This window comes from Triturus cristatus, chromosome 8 (assembly GCF_964204655.1).
Source record: "Triturus cristatus chromosome 8, aTriCri1.1, whole genome shotgun sequence".
In the NCBI taxonomy this organism is placed as follows: Eukaryota; Metazoa; Chordata; class Amphibia; order Caudata; family Salamandridae; genus Triturus; species Triturus cristatus.
Genome location: NC_140591.1, coordinates 718,558,902 through 718,575,812, shown reverse-complemented (window position 1 = coordinate 718,575,812; position 16,911 = coordinate 718,558,902).

Below are 16,911 nucleotides of genomic sequence, written 5' to 3'. Positions count from 1 at the left end.
GTTGCGGATTTCCTATGGAAACACGGTCCTAACTATAACTATCTACTGGCGACCGCCAGTAGATAATATGTATATATATATATATATATATATATCACGCTCAGAACTCCGTCTTTTTCTCTTCACTCTCGATCGGGTGCTCTCATAGCGGTGACGGACACCGCGTGTGTAATCAGGCTCGTGGTACTCTAAATGAAATACCAGCACTCACGGGAACAGTGTCTTCAGTTTATTGAAAGACAAGCCTCACGACAAAACGCGTTTCGGCTGCCGCCTTCGTCAATTGTGATCGGCGCGCGCGTTCGGTAAACAGAAATACATTTCATGTGTCATTACAATGAACATAGGACTTCCGTCAGTCCCGGAGTGGCAGCCATTATTAAATGTGCAAAATCTGCCATAAACTTAACATTTCTTGTTGTTTACAAATTACAACATCCCGCCCTGAATGGGCTTTCTTGAACAATGGAAACAAATTAATACATGTAAAACAATTACACCCTGGATGGGTTATATTGCTGCCCTAAAACTTCAGTGCTGCATCCTAAATTCAAAACAGATTCTTACTGTTACAGGTGAACGGACATTTCTTCTCCACTGTTTAAACCAAAAGGCATCCTGGTCTGGTTGTCTATTATGTGTCTTGATTCTAATCTTCTCAATTGAAGTTGTCTATCACCCCCTCTAACACTAGATGGTACATGATCTATGCAAAAGAAACTTAGCAAGTCCCTATTACTTTGATGACATTTTTCAAAGTGTCTTGCCACCGGGTAATTTACATCCTTGTTATTTATGGCCCTCAAGTGTTCAAGAATACGGATCTTGGTGGGGTGTATGGTGCTGCCTATGTAGCGCAAGCCACATGGGCACACCAAACAATACACCGTGAAGCGGGTATTGCAATTCAATAATTTGTTGATCTTTCTGGGGTGATCAAGACCAGGTATGCTGTAATTAGTGACCTTCCGACTATTTTTACATGCTCTGCATTTCGTACATGGAAAAAAGCCTGTAATCTTCCCAAAGGGTGGTGTCGTGCTCATTTTGTTACAATGACTCTGGACTAGATCGTCCCGTAGAGTCCTCGCTCTTCTGAATGTAATGAGTGGAGCTTTAGGTATCTCCCTACCAATAATGGGATCTGCTTTCAAAATGTGCCAGTTCTTTCTAAAAATTTCCCTGATAGTTTGGGCATCCTCTGAGAAATCGGTAATCATTCTGAAGTTGTTATTCTTACCTCTCTTACTACTTTTTTCCCTGTTTGTACTTCCTTCCTCGATAATCAGATCAGTTCTGGATTTAGCTTCAGCCTTTCTCTTGGCCACTTCTAGAATATCCTGATGGTACCCTCTAAGCCTGAATCTATTCATGCTCTCTTGTGCTGCGGAGACATAATCGCAGTTGCGTGTGCAGTTTCTCTTAATCCGAAGAAGTTCGCCATATGGAATGCTAGTTTTAGTTCTTTCCGAATGGCAACTTCGAGCATGCAACACGGAGTTTCCCGCGGTGGGTTTCCTGTGCAAACGGGTGCACAGTCTGCCCTCCGCGGTGAACACCGTGAGGTCCAGGTAGTTCACGGAAACCTTGCTTATCTCCCCCGCGAACTTGAGGTTAAGGTCATTGTTATTCAGTACTTTCACATATTCAAGTGCCTGTGTTTCTGTTCCTTTAAATACAATGAATAAATCGTCAATGTATCTGGTCCAACTTACGACCCTATGGGTCCAGTTACAATTGGACTCCGCCCAGGCGACCTGCTCCTCCCACCAGCCCACGAAAAGATTCGCGTAGCTGGGGGCGAAGCAGGTCCCCATCGCGGTACCTCGTACCTGTCTAAATAGGAAATCCTGAAACAGAAAAATATTATTGCTCAGGCAAAACGTTATGAACTCTATTAGCATGTTGTTATGTTCTACCAGATTAATGGAACGATTGCTCAGAAAGTACTTGATTGCCTCCAGTCCTTGCATGTGGTCAATACTGGTATATAGGCTAGAAATGTCAAGAGTCATCATTACATAATCGTTATCCCAAGGCATGCTTTCTACTTTGATCAAGAAGTCCTTAGTATCCTTGATGTAGGAGGTGAGGTTCGTCACGAATTCAGACAGGAAGAAATCTACAAAAGTTGACATATGTTCAGTCAAGCTTCCCAAAGAGGAAACTATGGGACGGCCAGGTGGGTTGATGGCGTCCTTATGCAGTTTCGGAAGGTGGTAAAAGGTTGGTACTTTAGGATGTTTACATTCCAGGAAGCCATACTCTTCTTTTGACAGCATGCCTTTATGGTACCACTTATTCAGAAGTGTTCGGTAGGACGCTATACTGCTCTCAAAATCCTTCCGTGTTACCTTTGCATAACTTGATTCATCATTGAGTTGTTTGAAGGCTTCACTTTGGTAATATTCCAAAGTCATCAACACCACATTGCCACCCTTATCCGATGGTTTGCATACAATCGTCTTATCTTCCTGCAGACTTTTAATTGCCTTTCTTTGGGTCGCAGTTATATTCCCACATTCCCTCTTTGCATTATTTCTGCCACGTAGTTTGATAAGTTCTTGTGTGACTGTTTCGGAGAAAACATCAATTGAATCTGCCGGCATCATGGGAACAAACCTCGATATGGGCTTGAAGGGGCTTCCCGGATTTATTTGCATTATTCCTGCTTTATCAATGGTTCCTGCGATATTAGGAATCAGTTCCCTCGGGTCTCCTTCCTCCTGGAGTTCTTCCAACACAGCCAGTGTTTCCAAGTCCCCCGCCACAAGATTGTCCATATCCAATTGGGTCGTTCTACCTTTATTCTGGGTAGATCCCTTTCCTTTAAAATACTTGGTCAGTTTCAGTTTTCTTGAAAATTTAAATAGATCGATCCTAGTCTGGGTATATTCAGATTTCTTTGAGGGGCAGAAGCCCAATCCAAGTTGAAGTACCTTCAATTCTGCATCATTCAATCGCCTTGGTGTCAGATTTACGACAGTGATCGTTTGTGATTCTACCGTCTCATCCCCCGTTTGCTCCGAGTTATCCGAGGCGATGCGGTACTGCTGCTTGCGCCAGCCGCCTCTCCTCGTCCGGCGTTTGCTCTTCTCCTTGGTTCCGAGGGTTTTCCTCTTCCGCCCCTGCCCCACGTCTGTCTTATGATCCGAAACTCCTCGTGAAAAGGGGTGATCGTCTCGCTTCCTGTAGGCTGAGGTTCTCTTTCGTCACCGCTCACATCCACGTCCGTTACTTCGGACTCAGAGGTATCTACTTGTTCAGTTGTTACTTTGTTCTTACTGCTTATTAGCTGTTTCCTGGATAAATTATATCGTTTGGCAAAAGTCAGAACGCGACCTTGTTCATAATCTCTCTCGTCGCGTTCGAACTTACTTTGTTTTCTCTGTCTGATTTTTTGTTCATATGATGCAATGCGTTTTTTCATCGCCTCTTTAAATTCATCCAGCTTACTCTTCTCGCAATCTTTTGCGATCTCTTTCTCTAGTTCCTTGATATCCTGTAATGTAGCTTCTCTATCAGCCCAAGCAAATTTGATAAGAATCAGTAACATCCCCTTGGATGAGGCTGCCGTGTGCTCCGCCCATTCTTCTAGGAGTTTCGGGTTGGGATTCTCGTATGCAGGAATTGTATAAATTCTCAAACCACGCGGAATCCTTTTCACATCTATATAATGTTGAAGTGAGGTGGCCTCCCACCATTTACGAACTTCTCGTTCATACAGTCTTTCAAGTCTTGTTAGTTGCTCTTTTAGTGGATTGGCACCTCGAGCTGTATTTTGCCCATTGCCGCCGTTATCACCTTCAGAGCGAAAATCTGTTTTTTTCTTTCTGAATATTTCGCTGGCTACCTCGCGTCGCGCCTCCTCATCAAACATATCCCTTCGAGTGTATGTTTAACTCAGTGCTTGCGTGGTGCGCTGTTCCCTCGATCTGCTGCTCGTAAAATAACAGTTACAATAACAGTTATAAAGTGTCCTACCGGGCTTCGAAGCGTGCTTCCTTCTTGTATATGCCGCCTGGTTCAGCTGCGTTGAAAGGATTCGCGTCAAGGTAGTATTTGATCAGCTGAGATAGCTGTCCCTTTTCGTCCGGTGAAACAATGTAGCAAGGATTGCTGGAGCAGCGGTGAAGAGAGATTTGAATCACGCTCAGAACTCCGTCTTTTTCTCTTCACTCTCGATCGGGTGCTCTCATAGCGGTGACGGACACCGCGTGTGTAATCAGGCTCGTGGTACTCTAAATGAAATACCAGCACTCACGGGAACAGTGTCTTCAGTTTATTGAAAGACAAGCCTCACGACAAAACGCGTTTCGGCTGCCGCCTTCGTCAATTGTGATCGGCGCGCGCGTTCGGTAAACAGAAATACATTTCATGTGTCATTACAATGAACATAGGACTTCCGTCAGTCCCGGAGTGGCAGCCATTATTAAATGTGCAAAATCTGCCATAAACTTAACATTTCTTGTTGTTTACAAATTACAACATCCCGCCCTGAATGGGCTTTCTTGAACAATGGAAACAAATTAATACATGTAAAACAATTAGCAATAACAATAGCGTCTCTTTAACACCAAAGTTCGAGTTATAATCAATTGGAGATTCCGTTTTCTGTGCAAACAAGATTAAGTGGCAGCAACACAATGCACTTAGCTAATTTTTAAATGAACAGTCTGCACTGAAGATAAAATTGATTATAACTCGAACTTTGGTGTAAAAGAGACGCTATTAAGCATAGATTGAAAGGCGCACCACTGAACGAACATGAATTAACAACATAGGTGCATTCTGGGGCCTGTAGGAGATAACCTCAGGACACGTGACCACATGGATTTAAGCAGTGACATTTTACATCAGTTTGAACTCACCTGTGAACAAGGCACGATCGCCGAAACGCGTCAGGATTGAATGAGTCTACTGGCTGCCAGTTTGATGATGAATAAAACAACAGCATGGTTTTAAATCGGAGTTGGGCTTCTGCAATTTTCTTCGCTTTGCATCTTTCAACAGGATTCTCCATTCCTGAAGGCAGAAGCCGCCCTGCAGGGTTGGAGGCCCCCGGTAATGGAGTTCTTTTTTGTGGATACTAATGAGGGGGCATGACCTGCTTGCCTGTGCACTAAGCATTGGACTTCCGTGGTAACATTGATTACGCAGGTGAGAAAGGGTGAAGAGGGAGGTTTTCCTCTCTCTGGAGATTCCGTTTTCTGTGCAAACAAGATTAAGTGGCAGCAACACAATGCACTTAGCTAATTTTTAAATGAACAGTCTGCACTGAAGATAAAATTGATTATAACTTGAACTTTGGTGTTAAAGAGACGCTATTAAGCATAGATTGAAAAGCGCACCACTGAACGAACATGAATTAACAACATAGGTGCATTCTGGGGCCTGTAGGAGATAACCTCAGGACACGTGACCACATGGATTTAAGCAGTGACATTTTACATCAGTTTGAACTCACCTGTGAACAAGGCACGATCGCCGAAACGCGTCAGGATTGAATGAGTCTACTGGCTGCCACTTTGATGATGAATAAAACAACAGCATGGTTTTAAATCGGAGTTGGGCTTCTGCAATTTTCTTCGCTTTGCATCTTTCAACAGGATTCTCCATTCCAGAAGGCAGAAGCCGCCCTGCAGGGTTGGAGGCCCCCGGTAATGGAGTTCTTTTTTGTGGATACTAATGAGGGGGCATGACCTGCTTGCCTGTGCACTAAGCATTGGACTTCCGTGGTAACATTGATTACGCAGGTGAGAAAGGGTGAAGAGGGAGGTTTTCCTCTCTCTGGAGATTCCGTTTTCTATGCAAACAAGATTAAGTGGCAGCAACACAATGCACTTAGCTAATTTTTAAATGAACAGTCTGCACTGAAGATAAAATTGATTATAACTCGAACTTTGGTGTTAAAGAGACGCTATTAAGCATAGATTGAAAAGCGCACCACTGAACGAACATGAATTAACAACATAGGTGCATTCTGGGGCCTGTAGGAGATAACCTCAGGACACGTGACCACATGGATTTAAGCAGTGACATTTTACATCAGTTTGAACTCACCTGTGAACAAGGCACGATCGCCGAAACGCGTCAGGATTGAATGAGTCTACTGGCTGCCACTTTGATGATGAATAAAACAACAGCATGGTTTTAAATCGGAGTTGGGCTTCTGCAATTTTCTTCGCTTTGCATCTTTCAACAGGATTCTCCATTCCTGAAGGCAGAAGCCGCCCTGCAGGGTTGGAGGCCCCCGGTAATGGAGTTCTTTTTTGTGGATACTAATGAGGGGGCATGACCTGCTTGCCTGTGCACTAAGCATTGGACTTCCGTGGTAACATTGATTACGCAGGTGAGAAAGGGTGAAGAGGGAGGTTTTCCTCTCTCTGGAGATTCCGTTTTCTGTGCAAACAAGATTAAGTGGCAGCAACACAATGCACTTAGCTAATTTTTAAATGAACAGTCTGCACTGAAGATAAAATTGATTATAACTCGAACTTTGGTGTTAAAGAGACGCTATTAAGCATAGATTGAAAAGCGCACCACTGAACGAACATGAATTAACAACATAGGTGCATTCTGGGGCCTGTAGGAGATAACCTCAGGACACGTGACCACATGGATTTAAGCAGTGACATTTTACATCAGTTTGAACTCACCTGTGAACAAGGCACGATCGCCGAAATGCGTCAGGATTGAATGAGTCTACTGGCTGCCACTTTGATGATGAATAAAACAACAGCATGGTTTTAAATCGGAGTTGGGCTTCTGCAATTTTCTTCGCTTTGCATCTTTCAACAGGATTCTCCATTCCTGAAGGCAGAAGCCGCCCTGCAGGGTTGGAGGCCCCCGGTAATGGAGTTCTTTTTTGTGGATATATATATATATATATATATATATATATATATATATATATATTCACTGAAAAAACCATAGGTTTCACACATGTTATAGTTAGCTGGACATTTTACTGATAAAAAACCAATGAAATTCCCCCGTTATAGTTACTGTAGGCAACTATAACTCACGCGACCGCAATCCTCTGCTGATGCTAATACTGTATTTAGACACTTATTTGCCCATGTCTTCTTCCATTAAATTTTAGCTATACATATATTACAAATATTTTTTTTTCATAAAGACACATATGTCATCAGCAGAGGATTACGGTCGCGTGAGTTATAGTTGCCTACAGTAACTATAACGGGGGAATTTCATTGGTTTTTTATCAGTAAAATGTCCAGCTAACTATAACATGTGTGAAACCTATGGTTTTTTCAGTGAATTTGTACGGTTTTTTAAATGCTAAGTTACTTTACGCCATTTGTGGCGTGCGCGCCCACTTAACGCAGTTCGTTCCATGCGCGCACGGTGCGCTTCGCGCACCGTGCGCGCACAATGAGCACGCGGTGCGCTTCGCGCACCGCGTGCCCACATTACGCTAGATGGGCCATGAACGCACGATGCGCTTCGCGCACCGTGCGCACATGGAGGACATATGATGAGCAAACTCTTAAATCTGCTTTTCATTTATTTATTTTTATTTTTTTTACCGTACGCTTACCGTAAGCTTACGGTACGCGTACCCCGTGATTTTTTTTAAAATCAATAAATGTTTTTTTTGTACTTTTCTGTCCTTCTTTGACCCCCTTACAAATGTTAGGGGGTCTGTAACTCTCCTCATTGCCCCCTTTCCTTGTTTTCTCTGTTTTTTTTCTGAGTGAAACACACAAAATGGCGGCCGCCGCTTCCTGGTTTCGGCCGATTCGAATGTTTACTAAGATCTATGGGCCAATCAGAATCTCCTTCGCGCACGCCATGTTTCTTCCGTACGCTTACCGTAAGCTTACCGTACGCGTACCCCGTGATTTTTTTTAAAAATCAATAAATGTTTGTTTTGTACTTTACAGTCCTTCTTTGACCCCCTCACAAATGTAAGGGGGTCTGTAACTCTCCTCATTGCCCCCTTTTCTTGTTTTCACTCTTTTTTTTTCAGAGTGAAACACAGAAAATGGCGGCCGCCGCTTCCTGGTTTCGGCCGATTCGAATGTTTACTAAGATCTAAGAGCCAATCAGAATCGCGCTCGCGCACGCCACCGTACGCTTACCGTAAGCGTACGGTAAGCGTACCGTAAGCGGGCTCAGATATATATATTGATTTAAAGGCTATTTTCTCAGAATCTACTGAACAGATTTACACCAAACCTACAAAAGGCACTTCCTTGACCTAGGGACTACCTCTCTGCCAAATTTTGAGTAATTCTGTTCAGCCGTTCGGGCTGTAGCTCGTTCTGAAGGTCCTATGGAAAAATGCATGGGAAAAACGCGTTTTGGGACCCCCCTTTTATCTCAGCCCCCGCTTGACGGATCCCCCCGAGACTTTCAGGGTAGGAGCGGAGCGTAGCGCCCCACCTATTTTGAGAAATTCGCGAGGATTCGTCGACCGGCGCCAAAGTTATTCAAAATAGAATGTTGAGGTTTTCCTATGGAAACGTGGTCCTAACTATAACTACCTACTGGCGACCGCCAGTAGGTAATATATATATATATATATATATATATATGTATTATCTAATGGCGGCCGCCAGTAGATAGTTATAGTTAGGACCATGTTTCCATAGGAAATCTGAAAATTCTATTTTGAATAACTTTGGCGCCGGTTGACGAATCCTCGCGAAATTTTCAAAACTAATGGGGCGCTCCGCTCAGCTCCTACCCTGAAAGTCTCGGGGGGATTCGTCACGCGGGGGCCGAGAAAAAAGGGGGGTCCCAAAACGCGTTTTCCCAATGCATTTTTCCATAGGACCTTTAGTCGAAGGTACAGCCCGAACGGCTGAACAGAATTACTTGAAATTTGGCAAAGAGGTAGTCCTCAGGTCAGGGATGTGCCTTTTGCATATATGGAGTCAATCTGTTCAGTAGTGCCTGAGAAAATTGCAGTTAAAGTACATAAATATCTATACCCGCGCACCGTGCGCGCACCCTAACGTGCGCGAGCGTAATTCTGATTGGTGGTTACATGTCAGTCAATGTTCGAATCGGTCGAAATCAGGAAGTGTCGGCCGCCATTTTGTTTGTTTTGAGTGCGAGAGTGAAAAAGGAAGGTGGCAAACGTGAAAAGGGGGCAGGGTAGAGAGTTCCTGACCCCCTAGCCTTTGTCAGGGGGTCCCTGAAGGACCCCGAAGGCAGAATTTTTTTAAATTTTTTTTTAAAAAAAATAGCGGGGTGCGCGCACCGTGAAACCCCCCCCAAATGATTTTTAATACGTAGTTTATTGTAAAATAAATATATAAAAAATATAATAATAAATACATAACTTAGCATTTAAAAAACCGTACAAATTCACTAACCATAGGTTTCACACACGTTATAGTTAGGAGTTAGCATTTAAAAAACCTTGCAAATTCACTTAAAAAAGCATAGGTTTCACACATGTTATAATTAGGTGGACATTTCACTCGTAAAAAACCAATGAAATTCCCCCGTTATAGTTAGTTCAGATAACTATAACTCGCGCGACCGCCACTCTATCAAAAGGATGATGTCATCAGTGATGTCATGAGTGATGCCACTGACCATGTCATGAGTGATGTAATATGTGACGTCATCAGCAGTGGATTGCGGTCGTGCGAGTTATAGTTATCTGATCTAACTATAACGGGGGAATTTCATTGGTTTTTTACGAGTGAAATGTCCACCTAACTATAACATGTGTGAAACCTATGGTTTTTTAAGTGAATATATATACATATATATATATATATATATATATATATATTCCAACCAATCCCGACTTCATTAAAAATCGGACACCGACACAGGAGTGCGCTTCTGCTATCCTGCTCAGGTTTATTATTCTCTCGCTTGACGCGTTTCGGCACACCTGCCTTGTTCACAAGATATATATATTCACTGAAAAACCATATGTTTCAAGGACGTTATAGTTAGTTGGACATTTGACTCATATAAAACCAGAGAAATTCGCCCGTTATAGTTAGTTGAGCTAACTATAACTTGTGTGCCCGCAATGCATCGCGTCGGGTGCAGCCTCCTTCTTGCGCTCGGTTCGTGATTGCCATGTGACCTTAAAGAAAAGCATTTGATTGGTTTATAACATTTCCCATTGTAATAGTTGGGGGACCCAACCCATTTTAGTCATTCTCTCTACAGCGTTTGATGAGAGACTCCTCTTCTGCTTACAGAGCTTTTTTGAAAACTTTTTCCTACATTCACATATCTGACAGTACACACAACATGCAACCATCGTCTTCATCAATATTCATGCTCTGTAAAGTAGCCTTCCACCTGTGATAGCCATGCATCTAAAAGCTACATAACAGAACTTTTACCCACTGCCAGAGGTAACATGGTTGCATACGCTGTCCACAGTACAATGTAATGCGGTACGGCCCAGGGGCAGTATGATGCATAGATAATGAACACACGGACACAGATAGATAGTGCAAGTGGGTACGGGCACGTGCGCTCGACTCCTTTTTATAACCAGGGTCACATATCCAGTGACGTCTGTGCTGAATGCGTGTGGGGTGAGTGTAAACCAGCCCTCAGGGAATGGTTGCTGCTAGCATCAACTACAACAGTAATCATTGGATCACACACAGAGATTCAATAATAAAAGGGTCAATAGTTTGTGCTGCAGTAAGGTAGGGACAGTAGATGTGAAATAATACACAAAAGATTCTATCGTAAAAGAACCATAACTTGTGGTATACTGAGATACAGGCAGTAGATCTAAAATAATACACAAAAAGATTGCATCATAAAGGGTACATCAGTTTTAGTGCACTCACATAGCCACATCAAAAGCATTCAGCAGCCAGCGATGATCCGTGCTGCGGGCGGACCGTACTAGAAGCAATGTCTGTTGCCTACAACACTACGGGCCCGATTCACAGAACTAACTTAAGACAAAATCCTAAACTTACTACCATTTTGGTATTCACAGAAGGCCCTTACTCATTTTGGTATTCACAGAAGGCACTTACTCATTTCGGTATTCACAGAAGTTAGGAGTCCTAACTTTAGGACTCCTAAATGCCTTCTGTGAATACCGAAAGTCTTAAAATTAGGATTTTTCTCAGTTTAGTAGTAGTAAAGTTAGGACTCCTAACTTTAGGACTCCTAAATGCGTTCTGTGAATACCGAAAGCCTTAAAATTAGAATTGTTCTCAGTTTAGTAGTAGTATAGTTAGGACTCCTAACTTTAGGACTCCTAAATGCCTTCTGTGAATACGGAACGTCTTAAAATTAGGATTTTTCTCAATTTAGTAGTAGTAAAGTTAGGACTCCTAACTTTAGGACTCCTAAAGGCCTTCTATGAATACCGAAAGCCTTAAAATTAGGATTTTTCTCAGTTTAGTAGTAGTAAAGTTAGGAGTCCTAACTTTAGGACTCCTAAACTGAGAAAAATCCAAATTTTAAGACGTTCGGTATTCACAGAAGGCATTTAGGAGTCCTAAAGTAAGGACAGCAAGGGCCCACAGAGGCACAAAGTCCTGTTTGCTGTACGCGAAGCAAAAGAAAATGTGTGCGGACCCGGTGGTGATGCGTATGAGTGGTGCGGACAGAGCGCACTGGAGCAGTGTCTTTTCCCTACAGGACTGCGTCATCTACAGTTGTGACTCAATCTGAATTGCAAACACTGCTGTCTGCAGTGTAGACCAGAGAGTGGTCAGCAAGAGCCCACAGCCATGTGGCGTTGACTTGATCTGTCCTGTTTGCCGTACGCGAAGCAACAAAAACCGTGTGCGGACCCTGTGATGATGCGTTTGCGTGGTGCGGAAAGAGCGCACTGGAGCAATGTCTTTTCCCTAGAGGACTGCGTCATCTACAATAGCGACTCGATCTGAATTTTAAACACTGCGTTGACTTGAGCTGCCCATTTTGGCATACGCGAAGCAAGAAAAACTGTGTGCGGACCCTGCGATCATATGTATGCGTGGTGCGGACAGAGCGCACTGGAGCAATGTCTTTTGCCTGCAGGACTGTGTCATCTACAATAGCGACTGGATCTGAATTGTGAATACTGCTGTCTGCAGTGTAAATTGAAGGCAGTAGTGAGCACAGTCTTCCATGAATAGTTTTGTTCACTTCCTCTTCACAAAATACAACAACATAAATTACACAAAACTCTGCAATAAATAAATCAAACGATTGGAATTGTGATCTCTGCTGTCCACTGTGAACACTGTTATTCAGTGTTCTTTACCATTACCAAGAAGAATTTGGTCCTTGTACTAGACCTATAAGTCATCATAAAAAACTTCTTCAAGCAAGTATACTAAAACGCTATTGTGTATATTTCATTAGACGTTGTAGTTAGTTGCCAACTGGATTCTGTAATTAAACAATCACCACTCGATCTGAATTTAAGCCCTGCTGACCGCAGTGTAGGCCAGAGGCAGTGGTCATTAACGCCTCACAGCCACGTGCCATTGGATTCGGAAGCACAGAGTTGGTTGCACCTGATCAGAGGGGGTACACACAAATCATCACAAACTTTAACTTCTGACATCCTGAACTTCTGTGAAAACCAACAAGCAGCAGGTAATATCGGACATCGTCCATTGTGGGATCAAGACACCGTTCCACTGTTGAGACCTAGAGTTGGTTACACCTGGTCGAAGGGACTACCTTCATCTGCACTCTCAGATATAGTTCTAACATCGTCCATTCTGAGATCAAGACCCCGTTCCACTGTTCGGACCTGCTATACCGTGGTGTACTCCAGCGACTGCAGTCAGCCAAGCCCAATGATCATGTGCAGCAGTTAGCTACGGAAGCACAGAGTCTGATGCACCTCAAAGGAGGGAGTTCTGTGAAAACCAAGCAGCAGGTAATATCGGACATCGTCCATTCTGGGATCAAGACCCCGTTCCACTGTTCGGACCTGCTGTACCGCGGTGTAGTCCAGCGACTGCAGTCAGCCAACCCTAATAATTATGTGCAGCACTTAGCTACGGAAGCACAGAGTCTGATGTATGTCAACGCAGGGACTTCTGTGAAAAACAACCAGCAGGTAATATCGGACATCATCCATTGTGGGATCAGGACACCGTTCCACTGTTGGGACCAAGAGTTGGTTACACCTGGTCGAAGGGAGTACCTTCATCTGCACTCTCAGATGCAGTTCTAACATCGTCCATTCTGAGATCAAGACCCCGTTCCACTGTTCGGACCTGCTATACCACGGTGTACTCCAGCGACTGCAGTCAGCCAAGCCCAATGATCATGTGCAGCAGTTAGCTACGGAAGCACAGAGTCTGATGCACCTCAAAGGAGGGAGTTCTGTGAAAACCAAGCAGCAGGTAATATCAGACATCGTCCATTCTGGGATTAAGACACCGTTCCACTGTTGGGACCTAGAGTTGCTTGCACCTGGTCGAAGGGACTATCTTCACCTCTACTCTCAGATGTAGTTCTAACATCGTCCATTGTGGGATCAAGACACCGCTCCACTGTTGGGACCTAGAGTTGGTTACAGCTGGTCGAAAGGAGTACCTTCATCTGCACTCTCAGATGCAGTTCTAACATCGTCCATTGTGGGATCAAGACACCGTTCATTGTTGGTACCTGTTGGACTACTGTGTTAGTAGTATACAGAGCACTCCATGGTGCTGGACCTCAGGCTGGACGCTATCTGCCTGTGTCATGGTAGCCAGCGTTGATCTCAGGAGCCTTCCCAGCTCGCAGACCTCGGCCCAGGAGCTTCCGCCGGCACGTGGTGGGTCCTCTTTCATATACGGCGGTGTCGAAAGGTGAACTGTGGGGCATATGTCCGTTGCAGCGGCCATGACGGTTTCTGGGTACCAGCAGGCTGAGAAGATTATTCCCGCAGCCACCTTCGCTCATGGCGTCAGCCTCGTGGTGGTGTACGCTGCGCAGACCTGACAGACACGTTCGCCATTCCGGAAAAGAACCACACCCAGAGAAACGTGCCTTTTATTCATACTCCTACGCTAGCCTTGCGTACACCGAGCTAGCCCACTATGCTAGCGATTTTGGGGGGGAAAGGGGGCACGTACGCGCTATGTTTTCGTAATCTTCCCTACTGACTTTACTATCATGGTTGCGTCCACTGTCCACTTCACTCAATAGACCATCAGTGTATGTTGACATGTACATGTCTGTGCTCTGCATACTCAAGTCTGTCCGGCACATCCCCTCAACACTTTGCATTGTATACTTTTATAATCGAGAATCACTTGCCACCTTCGCACATACTTTGCTCCCATCTCTCCCCGCATTCTGCATTGTGTGGCAGAGGTGCTATGTTTGCTTTGTGTAAATGGCTAGCCATGGTTCCCACTTTACGTAGTGTTGTTGTGTCTACTAGGTGTACATGTTTTTTGTCTTGTTGTATGCGATTATACAAGGTAGCGCATTTATTTACGATCAGTCGTTTCTCCCATTTACATATCGCTGTCTTAAAGAGGAAACCGAAGTTTTTCTCACAGATGAAAAGTGGGACCACAATGGCAGTCATTCATAACTATGCAAGAATGTCCAACTGCACAACGCTTCTAAGCTTACAGCCCCCAATCTTGCATGCTTTCTTAAAAGCACGCCAACTCCCACAATCAGACCAACATTCACACAGCTTTCTCACAGCAGTTATCTTCTTCTTAATGGCATGGACTGCTACGCAATGTGAGCTGGCATACCGTATGTCCTTACTGTTTCAAACCGGATATTTTCCTCTGTCAATCTCTATTCCCACCCACACAAAGTAACTCCCAAAGTTCAACTTGGCCTTCAATACCTACTTTGAAAACAGATTTTATTAAACGGAGCAAACTGAAAGTGCTTTTGTTTCAAAAGTGTCCCTCACTTCTCCAAAAGTAATTTATCGACTGCAGATAGCACGAACGTCAAGTAAAATACACTTCCTTTTAAATACGAACCTCCCATTACACTTTGTGAATTGTTACACAATTTTCAACACATCTGACATTTATCTGGCACACTTTTTTAACACTGTCTCCTCCGGCCTTCTCACCGGCTTTGAAACTGTTTTTAGTCTAATACCAGACTTCATTCATTCGATCATCTCTGGAATAACAGAAACAGTGCCCATAATTCTCACTCTGTTTGCGGCCATCCTACTAATATTTTAGCTTGTTAAAAATGGCTGCGCTCCCTGTGCTAATAAGCATGTCCGACAGAATACGCCTCTACACGAAGCTACATCAATACCATGAAAAAATGGAACAACTTTTTGGCTGCCTGCCTCTATCTATTATCGGAGCCAGCTACAACATGACATTTATTTACACATATACAATCTGCGTGCAACCATCTTTTTATTGCAAAATTTGCCCAATCGACTTGCGAATGGATCTATGCCTTGCCAACATCCCAGCCAACGATCCCGATATACAGCAGGTAATGGAGTATCTTGAAAACCATGAACTTGATTGTTCGGGCAGTGGAGAAATGGCGGATGCAACGCAAAAAGGTATCCTGGTGAAATGGGATTTCTGCGCAGCTGCGAAAGATTTCCTGCAACGTGTGACCTTTGACCACATCGCAGATTGCCTGCCAATTCAAATTGCTGCTCCAGCATTTGAGGAACATTACTGTCCCTTCGAGGATATGAATTAGATTGCTTCGCTTTTCTCACACAATGACAACAATTGCCTCTTGGAACATTACGCATCTCAAGCCGCTGAAGAACTTCCGGACTGCAATCTCCAAGGCTTGTAAGAAATTCACTTTATTCTTGGATTGATTTTTTCCAACTTTGTTTTACTTCTTCCTATTAAATTTTTTAATACACTTCAATTGAACTATTTTCATATAATAACTTTCTAAGTATGCTTAGGCATTTGAACTCTATTTTCATTATTGGCCCTTACGTCTCTACACTAACCAGGGATGGATGCTTTATGGCCTATGCAAATACGCTCTTTACTTGCTAAATTAGCCTAAACCCGACATTCATTTTGAAACCATATCTATTCTTTGTACATACGTCTCTCTGCCTGCCTGTTATCCACAAAGCCCTTTCACACAAATTAGCTCATCCTCAGCCTCTGCTCACGAGCTGGCGATCAAGATCAAAAAACATGGCATTGTTTAGGGACTGGTTGGCACAGTTTGGTAATCGTATCCTACCTTTATTTTCATTCTACAATTTACAGTCATTCATGTCTAATAGGTATTGTTTATGTCACATGGAACTGTAACATGTAATGTGGAATTGACTGATGCAGGAGCATAGGTTTGAATACAGCAGAAGCGTTTGGAGTTTGCCTCAGTTGGATGCCTTAGCTCTTACACCAGTGGTTCCATTTATGGCACTTAAATAAAGACACTTATTATATAACTTGCAGACTCCATCGCTTTATCCCACTCAGCCACTTTCTTAAACAAACCTGATTTCACCATTTGTCTTCTGTGGCATTGCAATATTCTGCATTATATTCTTCATGATTATTTCTTTATTCCTGCTTGCTAAAACACTCCATTCGAGTCTTCAGAACGGTAGGGGTGAGTAGTTTGCTTCCCACTCCCGCTCTAGTCTAAACCCATACTAACACCACTTGCACAGCTATGCTACAGCGGCCAATATGCTACAGCACCCAGAGCACATCAGTTTACAGCAATCGGCTCACGGTTTCATCCCCGAGTGTACCGGCATCTCACCTCAGCACCATCTCACTCTGGGCAAAACAGCACTTTCACACCGCTTGGGGTGAATACTTCGCTTCACACTCCCTGTATAGCCTACCCTAACCACCCCACAGAGCTCACAGCGCTATAGTATAAACCCATACTAAAACCACTTGCAAAGCTATGCTACAGCAGCCAGTATGCGACAGCGCCCAGAGCACATCAGTTTACAGCAATCAGCTCACGGTTTCATCCCCGAGTGTACCGGCACCTCAC